Source organism: Eurosta solidaginis, chromosome 2 (assembly GCF_040869045.1).
Source record: "Eurosta solidaginis isolate ZX-2024a chromosome 2, ASM4086904v1, whole genome shotgun sequence".
Taxonomy (NCBI): Eukaryota; Metazoa; Arthropoda; class Insecta; order Diptera; family Tephritidae; genus Eurosta; species Eurosta solidaginis.
Genome location: NC_090320.1, coordinates 62,246,644 through 62,265,081, shown reverse-complemented (window position 1 = coordinate 62,265,081; position 18,438 = coordinate 62,246,644).

Here is an 18,438-nt window from a genome sequence, read left to right as displayed (position 1 = left end):
TTGGTAAAATGACCTTTTGAGATGAAAACGCTTCAACGTTCTCACAATAGCTTTGTCCGAATTCTTTACTAAATTTATATTAATTAAGTATATTGTTTGGAATTACATTTAATTAAATATGATTCACGCATTCTGAAGGAAGGCTATTTTGCAGATGTGATGCCAATTATTTCAGATTCGATTTTTTTGAGAAATATATTTTATGAAGGTATGAATAAGTTGTTGTTGTGTTAACAGTGCTTCGCCCCATTCAATGGGTCCGACCAATCACAAATTGCCATCAAAATCCACTAACAGAAGTGTAAGGAAACTAGTAGTTTCAGCAGAGGTAGACCATAGGGTAGTTGGTGTTAGAGGCACAGGTTCCACATTGCAAATCAAAAGATGGTAGGTGTAGGTCATACATCACTTATGTCCGGGTTGATTCTGGACAAGTAGAAGTCAAACCTTTTACAGTATCCAGAACGAAATTGGACCAGGGTGACTCTTGCCTCCCTTGGTAGCCAGCGTTTTTCTTTTGTAAGGGGTGTATATTGATAACGGGGTTCACCGTGCGCGACCTAGCAAAAGCGTTTACCTTTGTGCGGATTTAGCTAAGGGCTTTTTATGCTTCTCTGGGTCAAAAGGTTATGTATAGCGCTTAAGTAGATGTTTCCTCATCCCTCTTGGAGAGGGGGCTAGACCAAACTGTTGTTTGCTATGGTGTCTAGGTTTGTGACAATTTAGCGAAAGTTGTCTATTCAGCATTTTGTTATGCTTTTTAGTGTTAAGTTCTTTTGCCTCACCTCACCTCATCCACTTAGATGGTGTTCAGTGGTCATAAAAAACATGCCATGTCAGTCCCAAGTGCAGCATTTTGTGAGGTCTGCAGTCTTTTCCAGTGTGTGTTTTTAGGACCAGGCGACCAGACTGGTGACCGGTCTTACATGAGCGGCCGGCCAATATTTTTCAAGTGGCAAGCAACTGCGCGCATTTTCTTCGCTGCAAGGAGCGTGTAAATGTCATGGCTGTCACAAGACAGAGTATATATTATCACCTCGTAAGGTGTGCACATCTGGACATCTATGATGTGACAGACAAGTAGCTTTATGTATCTCTTCAACCTAGCACTGTACCTGAGCATTTTTCGAGCCGCGGCGGGGGAAATCAGCTTCACTAAAGGAGTCCGTATCCTTATCATCTGTTTAGTCTATTGGTGCGTAAGCCCATACAAATTCTATATTGAAAAACGAAACCAACATATTAGCTCTGGATTGCGCTTTTATTCACACGGTCACTATAGTGGACGTCGCAAGACCTACGGTCCTTCTGCGTTGACTCGTCCATCGTGCTTCCTGTGTGGTGGTGATGTCGATCTTTGCTTTGGAGATTACATCAACTCACCGAAACGGGCGGGCACCTAAAACAGTTTGGAAATTCAAGGTAGTCTGTTAAACGCATGCCGAGGTCTTCGCCAGAAAAAAGTGAACTCAGCCGAGGCCAATCAATTTCTTTTTTACAGGAAGGCGAATTTATGTGTCATACCCTAAGCCTAGTTTACAACCCAGGAACGGGATTGGGATTTTAGTCGAATTTTAAGAGTAAAGGGAGGCGAGACGAGAAAAATGAGTATTTGATGTGCAGAATAGCGAAAGTTCCAAATAAAACTGCTAGCTCCAACAAATGATGATATGTTGCTAAATCCATTCAGTACATTTTAAAGCCTCAACGTTTTCATTCAATTGAGTGTTTTCGAACTACTGTAAAATATTGCTGGCTAGAGTTAGCCGCTTTGAACGCATCGTCGACGACTTTACCAGCCAAATGAGTTCAGACATATTTTTTTTAGCCAATTAAACGAATCAGGCATCTGCTGTTAACCACTGACCAAAAACTAAGGTAATAGTACCAAAAAATAACAAAAGCGTGCCTCTACCATCTTTAACAATGATAAAATATTGTGACGAATATTATCATCACTAAGCTGTTAGTAAATAATCACACAACAACAAAAACATTAAGCAGCGACTCTTATGTACATGTACATACACATTAAAGGTAGTAACAATTATGTAGAAGGCGAAGAAGAGCTGTCTCACACACATGCACACGCATATGGCTATAAACTACAAATATGCATATGAGAACTAATTACCAAGCAGGAGATACAAGAGTTCTAGAAGGTGAAACGTCTAAACCTTTGCAGAAATATGCGAACGAAGTAACGGAGAGTATAAAAGCAGCGCAAGCTGAACAATCACAAACCAGTTTTTGATTTAAACACGCTTTTGGTTGTGAAGTATAATTGTGAAGTACTACTCCCAAAGTAATCTAAAAAAAAGCCCAGTTTTCAACACTGAATATTGGAGTTATTTGTACAACAGTTTAGCGATTCGAACGTTAGCAGAAGGTGATTAAATAAAAAGGATTTCCCAAAATTCGTTAAACGCTTTCTACGGCCTACGCCACTTGAAGCTTCTAGACCTGATTGCTGTATTACACCTAATAGCTGGAGTCTTACCTTGGCGAGCACAAAGCATGAACAAGAAAGGTGCTCGAAGGGTTCTTCCTCCATTCCGTACTTCCTACATCTTCTATCACTGATAAGGTTTAATTTAAAAGCATTTCACGCCAGAGCGCAATGTTCCGTCAAAATACCCGTAATGTGCATGCAATCCTTTCTTTTAAATGATAAGACCAACTTTGTTAGTATAAGGCTGTAAGCCATACATATTCTCTTAAACATTATACAGCCCCGCGCTTAAGTACACGACTTTCCCTCCTGTTTTGACATTTGCAACTCTCGCCTCATCTTAGTCTCGCCCAATATGATTGGGACGGTTATGGAGCAAGCTTCGAGCAATACGCCTTTTTAGCTACCATATCCACTTTTTCATTCCCATCTATCCCCATGCGCCTTTTTTCTTGGATGTTGGGGGCAGCGAAATGAAACCAGAATAGTCCTGTTCATGTGTCCACACCCCTTGGGCCTGCCGTAAAGCATAACATCACGGAGGGAAAGAGCGATTTAAACACCAATGGCTCGCATATGCGTTTCTCTGCGCTCCTTTTTAGCGTATATTAGCCGCATCATCACATCCGTCCTAGAACAATGTGTCTGCACATATGGAAAACTAAATTCTTTGTGATAGGTTTCTCTACAAAAACTCTGTGTACAGAGTGTCTTTCGCCGAGAAAACGAGGGCAATGAAACATTAGGTGTTCCGCGTTTTCCAATTCGTTGGGACAGTGTAGACGGAGAGGATCCCCCTCTATCCTATATTTAAGTCAATAATCCTTGAAACCGCCGTGCCCCACTCAATATATGCGCCAGGTGGTTGTTTAGTCTGGGATACTTCAGCTCATATCATTCCACTAAACTCCAAACTAGCGTACAGGCCCCTTTCTCCGATTGTTCCCACCGTTCTTATCATCTTAAGATGGCCTCTTGATTCCAGTGTCATACAGATCTGGAATTTCGCTTGACAGCAGATCAATTGGGATTTTGGGAGATACAACAAAAATTGCGTCGCCAGATACCGTCCTACAAGCACTTACTATTCATTAAGCTGTTAGCATATCTTTTTAGTGAGTCATTTTAGATCCGTGCCAAACTGGTGCTGTATACAATATTATCAAGATGGTTACGTTAGACAATAGCAGACGAGTAGTCCACCTGGGCCGCCGATTTTGGGCATTATTCTTATAAGGGCTATATTAATACATACTAAGTCAATGTTTACTTTTCAGTATTTCAGATATGGTTAGGACTAACTCATCCATAGTTCGATTTGGGCTCACCAAAACCTCTTTTGCCTCATCTATGCTAGTCATCTTAAGCCCCATATTCGTCAACCATTCCTTTATTTTTCCTACGGCGTCATTACATAATGCTTGGAGTAGGTTCAGTTTTTTGGCCACTACTACGACCGCAATATCAACAGCGTAGCGAAAATATGCGTCCCTCTAGGAAGGTCGATTTGTAGCACGCCGTCATATATCGCATTGGTGCTTTGCATTTACATATGTATGTACATACGTACATATGTACATATGTATGTAAGTGTTGATACTAAAACATCACTTTATATCCATAACTTAAAACGATTATGATTGTTAAGTAACCTTTGCAGATGAAACCCACTTCACGCTTTCAAGAGACAACTAGAGCTTAACCTACATTAGAAGTACCATTGAGATTTTTTGTGGAAATATTTGCAAACGCAATAGTTTTGATGAATATATCTTAACAATTTGTGAAATATATTTGTTATCTGTATGTTTATATCATTTGTTATTATACCCAGTTGTACTTGTCCGCATGGTATTATACTGTCACGAATATTAGCAACACTAAGGGAATCTCTAAGCCGATACTAAGCAGTGACTTGAATGTACATAAACAAATCAATCATTATGTCTACACATATGTACATGCCAGCAGCGGAGAGATGCTCACAAATGTATGCAATTATCAGCAAAGTATTTCTCACACATACACATGCATATATCTGAGATGCTCACAAAAGTAGGCAATCATTTGTCAAGTATCACTCACATATACACGCGCATATGAGAAGCTATAAACGTGTGTATGTAGTTTATAGCTGGTGAGTTTATAGCTGGTAAACAAGTAGTAAATTCTAGAAGAAGAAACGCCTAGAAGTATGCGAACGAGACATCACAGAGTATAAAAGGATGTCAAAGCTGATTAAGCAGGAGTCAGTTTGATTTAATCACGATATTGGTTGTGAAGTGTTATTGTGAAGTACTTTCAAGTAGTCTAATAAAGACCATTTGCATTATTGAATATTGGAGTTATTTATTCAACAGTTTAGCGATACGAACGTAAGCAGAAGGTTCCAAATAAGAGGAATACCACTAAAATTCATTACAATACATTTAATTGCATAACGGCGTGTTGTATATAAAGTTATTGAGATAAATACTTTTTCGTAAACACTATAATTAGAGAAAGAATGATGAAATCTGTACCAAATTTGGTACAGGGGTTGTAGCGGACTAGTTTGATACTCAAACTAATATCTATGTTAAATATTAATTCAATATCATATTAACTACAACTCTTATTTTGAGGATTTTGCGGTAGAATTTAAATTATGTCTCAAGATCCTCTCACAAAAGCCGTTTGGCGCTACGGTTACACTCAAACACCCTTTAATAAGCTTGGTATATGTTTTTATGCTGGAAACAGAATGGCCTTTCTTACATAGTACTTGCGCTCCCTGGCGTTGAAGTTGCCAAAAGTCGTTTTAATAGCATTGCTCTGGTGTTTCTTTCATACCTCATCATGACCGTAGCTCTTCTCTGCTTACTTCGAACTGTGTTAAATTTCGAAAGGCTTTATTTTACAGTGGCATTGCCTTGTCTATAGCGTTTATCTTCCAAAGATACTCATCCGTATTGAACAGACGCCTCAAACGTCGGTGACCCTGGGTTTGTGAAAACGAAAATGTCAATTGAAGTTATCTGATAGATTGCTGTCCTCCAGTTAAAGCCTTATTTAACTAGAGAAGGTGAAAACGGTCAAGCTTCCGCCTTAGGCATTGTTGGAGATATTAGTCGGTGTGAGTTATAACTGGCTTCTTCGTTAGTAAACCCGAAGAGTTAAACATTTTTTTACAGAAGTTTTATAACTAATTGGTGGTCAGGAAAATTAACAATATCGAATTCAGTTCTCACTGGAGGTATGCCAAATTGTTTCAATGCAGACTATATATTGGAAAGAGAAAGATCTTAAAATATAAAGCGTTAGAAAAAATGGGTTTCGCTACTAGTTTTAAAACGTTTGTTACTAAAGAGGATTAGAGGCGGTAAAGGGAACTATAGTTTTCTGGCACAACATCATTATGAATAAATACAAATATGAAAAGAATCGTTTTCAGGCCAAAACAGTTTAAGTGAGCAGTCATGTGTGATTTGGGTATTTCCATACCCACATTAGTTACATATGCACAAATTTAGTTATGCTACTTATACTGTGTATCGAGCATTCCATGGAAAATTGTAAGCTTTGCGTGATTTTGTAATTGCTCTCCTTATTAATATGTATTATTCATCAACAATCTCTTCGGAAGTTGATGTTTGAACGCGAAACCCCCTACATTCATACACGTGTACATGCCTCTCTGTACTTTTTGAATGCCCCGCTGCACGGTTTGTTATTTGTCTCCAAGTATTGCCTTTGTGTTGATATTTCTCTTAAACACAATAAGCCACAAATGTATGCTATATATTTCTAACACAAATTGTATGGAATATTTTAAGGCTCGTTCAATAGAACTTGATAAGTGACATTGGGTTTTCTAGCAGTTCGCTATTGGCAATGCTGTCGCTGTTCACTATTATATCAATACTAACCGTGTTTTTTTTTTACACGCGTATACGTTTACGTATTAGTGAGACAGGTTCATATTGCTTTATAAAATATTTTTTGTTGTTGATATTAAAAAAAGAAAACCAAATATGCACATGGCGATGGTTTCAAGGACATGCTCTGAATTTCACTCCTGTATCAGCTGGCCTTTTGTGAGCTGAGTCTTGAAGTCGAAATCTCCTGCATACATACTGCTGTAAAGGCAGATGACTCTATGCACTGAGCCATATGAATGCCCCCTATATGCTATGTAAAACATGATTCCATCCGCCTTTGGTTCACGGTTTGCAAAACTTTTAAATTTATTTCTTCTAAATATCGGCGGTGCCATGCCCGTTTTGCAAAATTTTTACCAAATATCGTCATAAAACCAATCCACATATCAAGTTTATCTATCTTCAGTTTTGAATTATAGCATTTATCATTTTTCAAAATTTCGATACTGACTTTTTAAGTGTGCGTGTTTGACAACCCGTTGCGTTTATTTTCACAAAGGAATAGTAAGGACAACCTTCGTACCAAATTTCCAATACGATATCTTCAACGGATTTTGATCTTTGGCTTAAAAACTTTAAATTTTTATTCTTAATATGGATGGGGCAACGTCCATTTTCTAAAACTTTACCAGATATCAAATTATTCGTCACAAAGGCAACCAACATATCAAGTCTCATCGCTTTATCTAGATTTCTTCAAAGGAGGGCGTGCTCGCCAACCAATTTTGTTATTTTATGTGTATGTATGTATAATGGCAAGGAAAATCTCCATGTTAAATTTCATCACGATAACTTCAACGCCTTTTGATTTACAGCATGAAAAACCTTAACATTTTCTTCTTTTAAATGTGGGCGTTGCCACACTAATTTCAAAAAATTTTATCGAATATCTATTTTTCGTGACCATATCAAGTTTCATCACTTTCACAAAGAATTATCGCATTTTTTCCGTTTTTCGAAATGTTCGATATCGTCAAAGTTGGTGTGGTTATTTTTCGATTTCGTCCATTTTCAATATAAATTTACTCTTGGTAAAAATAACTCAATTTTTACTCATTTGCGGACGGACGCAGGGACATGGATCAATCGAAATTTTTTCGATGCTGATAATTTTAATATGAGTAATGGCATTTTTTTTTTGAAAAAATGTTACCCTTATGTTGCACTCTTAAATTCTAATTTTCAAAGAAGGCCACCTGGCGCTATGATAGATGGCTCTTTATGTAGGTAATGAGACCCCTTTTTTATTCAGTGGAAAATATTTTGTAAAATGAACACACAAACTCACGGGAAAGCTGCAAAGAACCAACAAGGCGACATTATTTTCAGAAAAGAAAACGCCAAAAGTCTATATCTCTCTCGATAAATTTTTGCTGCTTTTACGTTCTACATTTATACAACCAAAATTACAAGTACACGCTGGGTATAAAAACTGACTTTCCAAAACTGTCAACTGTAAAAATGCATATGATTTGACACGTACCAACCGTGGAAAGCTCCATATATGTAGGTATATATTTGTATATACACACATAATGTTCCCCAATATTCATATTTTTCTCTGTTGGTGAAAACCAAATTGAGGTAAAACGAAATTTCATTAATTTTGTATGCATATGCAAATCAGACAGTAAGTAATTGAGATCGTCAAAGAAGAAGTGTTTTAACATGGGGACTAACAACAGTTCCGTATATTGTTGCCAAATGTTTTAGCTATATTTACAACACCCTAAAGCTGTGATCGGAATAAGTGCATAAGGGTTATAGGGCAATATAAACTTCACCTTTTTCTAGCTGCAAAGCAAATTATAGGTCTAGAGCCATTTTGAGACACATCAGCTTCTTTTCCAACTTGAGGTGCGCTCGTTTTTAGTTTTTCCTACAAATTGGTACCTGTTTTATGCCGACTCCAAACGGCAGCTGCCAGGTGGATGAATTTTCACTGAGAAGCCTTTCATGGCAGAAGTGCTCTCGGAGTGTTTGCAAACGCACTGACGAGGGCCAACCCCGCTTAGATAAACTTGTTTCTAATTGAAAAAATTTTGTTCGTTGATGTTGCTTGGCCCGATCACCAGGACAATCGTGTTGTAGGCGGGTGCTCCCAAGTGCATCTAAGTTGGCCGCAACCAGAAATACTGAAGGCGGCGTTATCCAGAAGAAAGGATGTTGTTGTTGTTGTAGCAGTGCTTCGCCCCATTCAATAGGTGCGACCAATCACAAATTGTTATCAATGTCTTCAAACGGAAGTCCAATAAAACTTGCTGTTTCAACAGGGGTGACCATAAAGAGAGGGGTGTTAGAGGCGTTGGTTCCACATTACAATTAAAGAAATGGTTGGTGTCATGTGGGGACACATTGCAAGCAGGACATACATTTTGCATGTTGGGGTTGATTCTGTATATGAAAGAGTTTAACCTGTTACAGTATTCGGATCAGGGTTGGGCCTGTAAACTGTTTACATTGCTTACAGCAATTGGTTGTTGGCGGCCACCGTGGTGTGATGGTAGCGTGCTCCGCCTATCACACTGTATGCCCTGGGTTCAACTCCCGGACAAAGCAACATCAAAATTTTAGAAAGAAGGTTTTTCAATTAGAAGAAAATTTTTCTATGCGGGTTCGCCACTCGGCAGTGACTGGCAAGCGCTCCGAGTGTATTTCTGCCCTGAAAAGCTTCTCAGTGAAAACTCATCTGCCTTGCAGATGCCGTTCGGAGTCGGCATGAAACATGTAGGTCCCGTCCGGCCAATTTGTGGGGAAAATCAAGAGGAGGACCACGCATTTCATTTTTTTGCTTTTTTTATGAGTCAGAAATAATCTACTACTAATTAAGCATTTTCACTATTTTTCAAACAGTTTTCCAAGCGTATAAAAAAAATAATAAACAAGTAAAGAAGGCTAAGTTCGGGTGTAACCGAACATTACATACTCAGCTGAGAGCTTTGGAGACAAAATAAGGGAAAATCACCATTTAGCAAAATTAACCTAGGGTAACCCTGGAATGTATTTGTATGACATGGGTTTCAAATGAAAGGTATTAGTGAGTATTTTAAAAGGGAGTGGGCCATAGTTTTATAGGTGGACGCCATTTCAGGATATCGCCATAAAGGTGGACCAGAGGTGACTCTAGAATGTGTTTGTACGATATGGGTATCAAATTAAAGGTATTAATGAGGGTTTTAAAAGGGAATGCCCCTTAGTTGTATATGTGAAGGCGTTTTCGAGACATCGACCAAAATGTGGACCAGGGTGACCCAGAACATCATCTGTCGGTTACCGCTAATTTATTTATATACTAGCCTTTACCCGCGGCCCCGTCCGCAAGGAGAAAATAAAATATATGTGCTATTCACGTTAGCTTGCTTATCAAGTTATCTGTTTAAAAATTTTTTCTGTCAATGTATTTTATTTTTTAATACAGTAAAAAAAAAGAACTAACTGAGCTGATGGGCACGCTTACATGAATAGTACAATACACTTTTTTCGAATTAAAAAAAATACATTTTGTTTCTAAGTTAAATTAATTGATATGACAGGGGTGAAAGAATTACTACTCATAGAACAAAGGAGTGAAACTACAATTAGCTAAAACCAAAAAGAAGTTTTTAAATGAAAGCAGTGTTGCTTTTTCGGGTATTTAGTTGGTTAAAATATTACAAAAATTTTAACTATAGTTGTAATAGTTCGTTACAGGATTCATTTAAAAATAGAACGAAAAGCTGTGATATATTAAAGATAAAACATACCGAATTTTAATTACGAATAATTTGCCGTAAATCCACGGCCATGTGTGCTGAATTACCGGTTTCGAAGAGACCTAAAATGATCCCGGAAGTGTCCCTAAATGACACCAAATAGTCACGAAATGATGCCGACGGGATCCTGGACAAATCTCGAAAACTATCCAGAAATGATGCCGGAAGGGTCCCAAAATAATCCCGAAGTAGTCACGAAAAGTCCCGAAATGACCCTGACCATCCAGATTTGATTCCTGAACGGTCCGCAAATGATCCCGATATAGTCCGAAAAAGTCCCGAAAAAACTCTAACGGGATCCCGGACAAATACCGAAAATCGCCCAGAAATTATCCCGGAAGAGTCCCAAAATGATTCCGAAATAGTAGTCACGAAAAAGGCCCGAAATGACCCTGACGGGATCCCGAAAACCATCCAGAAATGACTCTGGAGGGATCCCCAAATGATCCCGGAAAAGTCCACAAACCATCCAGAATTGATCTCTGAAGGTTCCGCAAATGATCCCGAAATAGTCCCGAAAGTCACGAAAAACTCAGACCCATCCCGAAAATCATGAAGAAATTATCCTGGAAGGGTCCCAAAATTACCCCGAAATAACTCCGACGGGATCCCGGACAGATCCCGAAAATCATCCAGAACTGAGCTCTGAAACGTCCGCAAATAATCCAGAAATATTTCGGAAAAAGTCCCGAAAAAACTCCGTCGGGATCCCGGACAGATCCCGAAAATCACCCAGAAATTATGCCGGAGGGGTCCCAAAATGATTCCGAAATAGTCCCGAAAAAGTCCCGAAATGACCTTGAGGGGATCCCAGACCGATACCGAGAACCATCCAGAATTGATCTCTAAAGGGTCCGCAATTTATCACAGATAAAGTCGCGAAAAAACTACGAAGGGACCCCGAACAGATCCCGAAAATCATAGAGAAATTATCCCGGAAGGGTCCCAAAATGATCCCGAAATAGTCCCGAAAAGGCGCGAAATAACCCTGACGGGATCCCGGACGGATCCCGAAAACCACCCATAAATGATCTTTAAGGGCAACTGACCCCGAAATAGTCGTGAAAAAGTCCCTAAATTACCCCGATGGGATCCCGAAAACCATCCAGAAATTATCCCTGAAGGATCCCCAAATGATCCAAGAACAGTCTCAAAATTCCCTGACATTTTCCCGAAAAAGTAAAAAAATAAACCCGACGGGATCTCGGACGGATCCCGAAAACGATCCAGAAATGATGCCGGAAGGGACCCCAAATGATCCCGAAATTCCCCCGATGTGATCCCGGACGGATCCCGGATCATCCAGAAATGATGCCGGTTGGTACCCCAAAATGATCCCGAAATAGGCCAGAAATGACCCCGTCGGGATCCCGGACGGATCCCCAAAAGTATACAGAAATGATGCTGGAAGGTGAAATGATCCCCTTAAAGAAAGATGAAAAATGAAATGATCCCCTTATAGTTCCGAAATGATCCTGACGGGATTCCCGACGGATCCCGGAAACTATCCAGAAATGATGCCGGAAAGGTTCCCAAGTTATCCCCAAATAGTCCCAAAATTACCCTGACGGTATCCCGGACGGATCACGAAAACCATCCGGAAATGATGGCGAAAGGGTCCCCAAATGATCCCGCATTAGTCACGGGTTCCGAAATTACCCTGACGGGATCCCCGAAGGATCCCGGAAACTATCCAGAAATGATACCGGAAAGGTTCCCAAGTTATCCCCAAATAGTCCCGAAATTACCCTGACGGTATGCCGGACGGATACCGAAAACCATCTAGAAAAGTGGCCGGAAGATACCCCAAATGATCCCGAAAAAGTCCTGAAATGATCCAGACGGGATCCCGGACGAATCCCGAAAACTATCCATCTAGGTACCCCAAACGATCCCGAAATAGTCCCGAAATGACCCCGCCGGGATAACGGGCGGATCCCGAAAAAGTCCTGAAATGACCCCGACGGGATCCCGTACGGATTCCGAAAATCATCCAGAAATGATGAAGGTAGGTACCCAAATGATCCCGAAATAGTCCCAAAATGATCCCGACGGGATCCCGGACGGATCCCGAAAACCAACCAGAAATGATGCCGGTAGGTACCCCAAATGGTCCCGATATGACCCCGTCGGGATCCCGAACGGATCCCTAAAACTATCCAGAAATGATGCCGGAAAGGTCCCCAAATAACCCCCTAATAGTCCCGAAATTACGCCGACGGAATCCCGGATGGATCCGGAAACCATCCAGAAATGATGCCGGAGGAGACCCCAAATGATCCCGCTAAAGTCCCAAAATGACCCCGACAGTGTCCCGGACGGATCCCGTAAACCATCCAGAAATGATGCCGGTAGGTACCCCAAATGGTCCCGATATGACCCCGTCGGGATCCCGAACGGATCCCTAAAACTATCCAGAAATGATGCCGAAAGGGTCCCAAATGATCCCGTATTAGTCGAGAAAAAGTTCCGAAATGACTCCGACGGGATCCCGGACGGATCCCGAAAACCATCTAGAATTGATACCGGAAGGTACCCCAAATGATGCCGAAATAGTCCCGAAATGACATCGACGGTATCCCGGACGGATCCCGAAAACCATCTAGAAATGATGCCGGAAGAGACCCCAAATGATCCCGCAAAGGTCCAAAAATGATGCCGGAGGAGAGGACACCCCAAATGATCCCGCTAAAGTCCCAAAATGACCCCGACAGGGTCCCGGACGGATCCCGTAAACCATCCATAAATGATGCCGGAAGAGACCCCAAATGATCTCGCAAAAGTCCCAAAATGACCCCGACAGGATCCCGGACGGATCTCGTAAACCATCCAGAAATGATGCCGGAAGAGACCCCAAATGATCCCGCAAAAGTCCCAAAATGACCCCGACAGGATCCCGGACGGATCCCGAAAACCATCCAGAAATGATGCCGGGAGAGACCCCAAATGATCCCGCAAAAGTCCCAAAATTACCCCGACAGGATCCCGGACGGATCCCGAAAACCATCCAGAAATGATGCCGGGAGAGACCCCAAATGATCCCGCAAAAGTCCCAAAATTACCCCGACAGGATCCCGGACGGATCCCGTAAACCAACCAGAAATGATGCCGGAAGAGAACCCAAATGATCCCGCAAAAGGCGCAAAATGACCCCGACAGGATCCCGGACGGATCCCGTAAACCATCCAGAAATGATGCCGGAAGAGAACCCAAATGATCCCGCAAAAGTCCCAAAATGACCCCGACAGGATCCCGGACGGATCCCGAAAACCATACAGAAATGATGCCGGAAGAGACCCCAAATGATCCCGCAAAAGTCTCAAAATGACCCCGACAGGATCCCGGACGGATCCTGTAAACCATCCAGAAATGATGCCGGAAGAGACCCCAAATGATCCCGCAAAAGTCCCAAAATGACCCCGACAGGATCACGGACGGATCCCGAAAACCATCCAGAAATGATGCCGGAAGAGACCCCAAATGATCCCGCAAAAGTCCCAAAATGACCCCGACAGGATCCCGGACGGATCCCGAAAACCATCCAGAAATGATGACGGAATGGACCCCAAATGGTCCCGAAATGACACCGACGGGGTCCCGGACGGATACCGAAAACCATCCAGAAATGATGCCGGCAGGTACCCCAAATTATCCCGAAATAGTCCCGAAATGACCCTGACGGGATCGCGGACGGATTCCGAAGACAATCCAGAAATGATGCCGATAGGGTCCCCAACTGATCCTGTATTAGTCGAGAAAAAATTCCGAAATGACTCCGACGGGATCCCGGAGGGATCCCGAAAACCATCTAGAATTGATAGCGGAAGGTACCCCAAATGATGCCGAAATAGTCCCGAAATGACATCGACGGGATCCCGGACGGATCCCGAAAACCATCCAGAAATGATGCCGGAGGAGACCCCAAATGATCCCGCTAAAGTCCCAAATTGACACCGACAGGGTCCCGGACGGATCCCGTAAACCATCCAGAAATAATGCCGGAAGATACCCCAAATGATCCCGCAAAAGTCCCAAAATGACCCCGACAGGATCCCGGACGGATCCCGTAAACCATCCAGAAATGATGTCGGAAGAGACCCCAAATGATCCCGCAAAAGTCCCAAAATGACCCCGACAGGATCCCGGACGGATCCCGAAAACCATCCAGAAATGATGCCGGGAGAGACCCCAAATAATCCCGCAAAAGTCCCAAAATGACCCCGACAGGATCCCGGACGGATCCCGTAAACCATCCAGAAATAATGCCGGAAGAGACCCCAAATGATCTCGCAAAAGTCCCAAAATGACCCCGACAGGATCCCGGACGGATCTCGTAAACCATCCAGAAATGATGCCGGAAGAGACCCCAAATGATCCCGCAAAAGTCCCAAAATGACCCCGACAGGATCCCGGACGGATCCCGAAAACCATCCAGAAATGATGCCGGGAGAGACCCCAAATGATCCCGCAAAAGTCCCAAAATGACCCCGACAGGATCCCGGACGGATCTCGTAAACCATCCAGAAATGATGCCGGAAGAGACCCCAAATGATCCCGCAAAAGTCCCAAAATGACCCCGACAGGATCCCGGACGGATCCCGTAAACCATCCAGAAATGATGCCGGAGGAGACCCCAAATGATCCCGCTAAAGTCCCAAAATGACCCCGACAGGGTCCCGGACGGATCCCGTAAACCATCCAGAAATGATGCCGGAAAAGACCCCAAATGATCCCGCAAAAGTCCCAAAATGACCCCGACAGGATCCCGGACGAATCCCGTAAACCATCCAGAAATGATGCCGGAAGAGACCCCAAATGATCCCGCAAAAGTCCCAAAATGACCCCGACAGGATCCCGGACGGATCCCGTAAACCATCCAGAAATGATGCCGGAAGGGTCCCCAAATGATCGCGAAATAGTCCCGAAATGATTCCGGAATAGTCCCGAAAATGTCCCAAAATAACCCCGACGGGATCCTGGACGGATCCCGAAAACTATACAGAAATGATCCCGGAAGGGTCCCAAAATGATCCCGAAATAGTCCCGAAAAAGTCCCGAAATTACCCCGGCGTAATCCCGGACCGATCCCGAAAACCATCCAGAAATGATCCCGGAGGGTCTCGATATGACCCTTACGGGATTACAAATAAGGTGAAGCTAATTATAAAACCATGTTAATAAGGCAGCAGGCGCATTGGAGCGAATAAAAAGTTACATAGAAACATACAGGTAAAGCTAATAAAAGCGTGCTAATAAAAACAATTGATGGAGGGCGGATGGCGGGAGTAGAGGAGAGGACCACTGATCGTTCCTCCAAAATTGTCTAGATCTCGTTCTGTATGTACCAGATACCAAAAACTATTGATTTAGGAGAAAATTTATATTGAGTTATAACAATTTATAGATTTTACACCAGAGGGGGAGATAAAGGGGGGGAGGCGGGCGGAAGGTATCACTGCTTACTTTGTAAGCCCTCGACTTATTTGACCCCTTGAGTCTGTGATATTGGTGAAGGCCAGTATACGTAAAGTTATAATGTGTAAAAATTATTGAAAAATAATTTCTCGAAGGGGTCGTGGGACCCCCACCCGTCTTTCCATGTTCGAAAAAAATTTCGCTAGTAGACTACTGTCTGTGTCCCAAATTTCATCAAAATCCGTGTAACCATTCTGGCGTGATTCAGTCGCAAAGACGAAAAAATATAATAATTAAATTATAACTGTTCCTAGGGGGCGGGGACCACGCCCCTTTTGAAAAATATATAGCTAGTAGATCCTTCTAGACTATTGGCTATATGTGTGCAAAATTTCATCCAAATCGGTCCAGCCGTTCTTGCGTGATTGAGTCACAAAGACAAACGTCTGGACAAACATCCAAACATCCAAACATCCAAACATCTAAACATCCAAACATCCAAACATCTTCACATCCAAACTTTGCCATTTATAATATATATTAGATATTAGATTAGATGTAATACCACGAACAGTATTCCTGCCAAGATTCCAAGGGCGTTTGATTTCGCCCTGCAGAACCTTTTCATTTTCTTCTACTTGAACCCACCCATTTTACAAAGCCTTTTCTAAAGTTATATTTTGCGGCAATAAACCAATCCAATTACCATTTTCCAACCCTTTTTTCATATTTGGTATAGAATTGTGGTATTTTTTTAATTTTTCGTAATTTTCGATATCGAAAAAGTGGGCGTGGTCTCAGTCGGATTTCGGCCATTATTTACACCAAGATAAAGTGAGTTCATGTAAGTACGGGAACTAAGTTTAGTAAAGATATATAAATTTTTGCTCAAGTTATCGTGTTAATTTCCGAGCGGAAGGACAGACTGACGACTGTGTATAAAAACTGGGCGTGGCTTCAACCGATTTCGCCTATTTTCACTGGAAACAGTTATCGTCGTAGAGTCTATGTCCCTACCAAATTTCACAAAGATTGATAAATTTTTGTTCGACTTATGGCATTAAAAGTATTCTAGACGAATTAAATGGAAAAGGGCGTAACCATGCCCATTTTGAAATTTTATTTTATTTTTGTATTCTTTTGCACCATATCATTACTGGAGTTGAATGTTGACATAATTTATTTATATACTGTAAAGATATTAAATTTTTTGTTAAAAGTTGACTTTTAAAAAAGTGTTTTTAAAAGTGGGCGTGTTCGTAATCCGATTTTGCTAATTTTTACTTAGCACACATATAGTGATAGGAGTAACGTTCCTGCCAAATTTCATCATGATATCTTCAAACGACTGCCAAATTACAGCTCGCAAAACTTTGAAATTACCTTCTTTTAAAAGTGTCTAAAATTTTACCAATTTTCTATTCTGCTTCATAAGTTCAACCCACCTACCAAGTATCATCGCTTGAGGCGTCTTTGGTAATGAATTATCGCCCTTTTTCGGTTTTTCGAAATTTTCGATATCGAAAAAGTGGGCGTGGTTGTAGTCCGATTTCGTTCATTTTAAATAGTGATCTGAGATGAGCGCCCAGGAACCTACACACCAAACTTCATCAAGTTACCTCAAAATTTACTCAAGTTATCGTGTTTAAAGACGGACGGACAGACGAACGGGCGGACATGGCTAAATGAATTTCTTTTTTCACCCATATCATTTTGATATATAGAAGTCTATATCTTTCTCGATTAGTTTATGCCGTTACGGATTACCGTTATGCGAACAAAGTTAATATACTCTGTGAGCTCTGCTCAGCTGAGTATAAAAAAATACGCTTTAATATTTAGTATTTTAATATTTTTTATTCATTTTCACTGTCCGCTTCTTCATTGCTTTGGTAAATTTTCATTTTATAATAAATAAAAAGTAACTTTTTGGACCTTTCAAAACGATCTGTTTGACTTGACAGTTTACAATATTGTAAGTTGAAATGACATACGCTGGTAAATGTTTACAATTGTTTACATTATTTAAAATTGTTTACAATGAAAGTGTAAACAATCCAAAAAATGTTGCTATTTCAGATCGAAGTTGAGATAGAGTGACGCGCGTTTCCGTAGGGAGAGTGCATTCATCCCCTGCTAGTTCTGGGTATTTTTCTTTGAGTACCGGATTTGCCGAGCAATTCCTGACATAGGGGTCCGACGCCTGTTTGTGGATATCACTGAGGACCTGCTTGTGCTTTTTTGTTTTATTGTGTTCTTAGGTGCCGATGACCCCTTAAGCCCCTGGGCGGTATAGCCTCATCAATCAGATATCTGTTGGTATGGTCATGTTTCTGGGTAAACTGTTTAGTTAGCATTTCATTTCTCTCCCTAATGGGGAGTACTCTCGCATCATTATGTAGATGGTGTTCTGGGGACATAAGAAAACAGCTCGTAGCGGTTCTGAGTATTTTGGAAGGCCTGTATTTTCTTCCAGTAGGAAGGATCTTACGAGTTTATAGCACCTTAACTTAAAATAAAAACATATCTAATGGTATGCAAACAACTGCTCATCTGTTCCATGGTATCTTTTGTTAATCCCTCCGTCGCGTTCGTTATTAAAGGCATTCATTTAATGGCACTACGTATTGACATACATTTAATATATCTCGTTAGGCTTTTCTTCAAGTGGAATATGTGCCAGATGATATCCCTGCAGAGATAAATCGGTGGTGTTTATATTAGAAAATGTATTAGAAGAACAAAATAAATTATTATATAAACTAAAATGGAGCAATATATTTCTTATATTAACGACCCGAAAAGTTTTTGTTCAATGTAATCCAATCATAAATAAAACGAGTAATGAAGTCTATGTTCTATGGAAGCCGAATAATTTATCCAATGCCAGAGAGGGCAT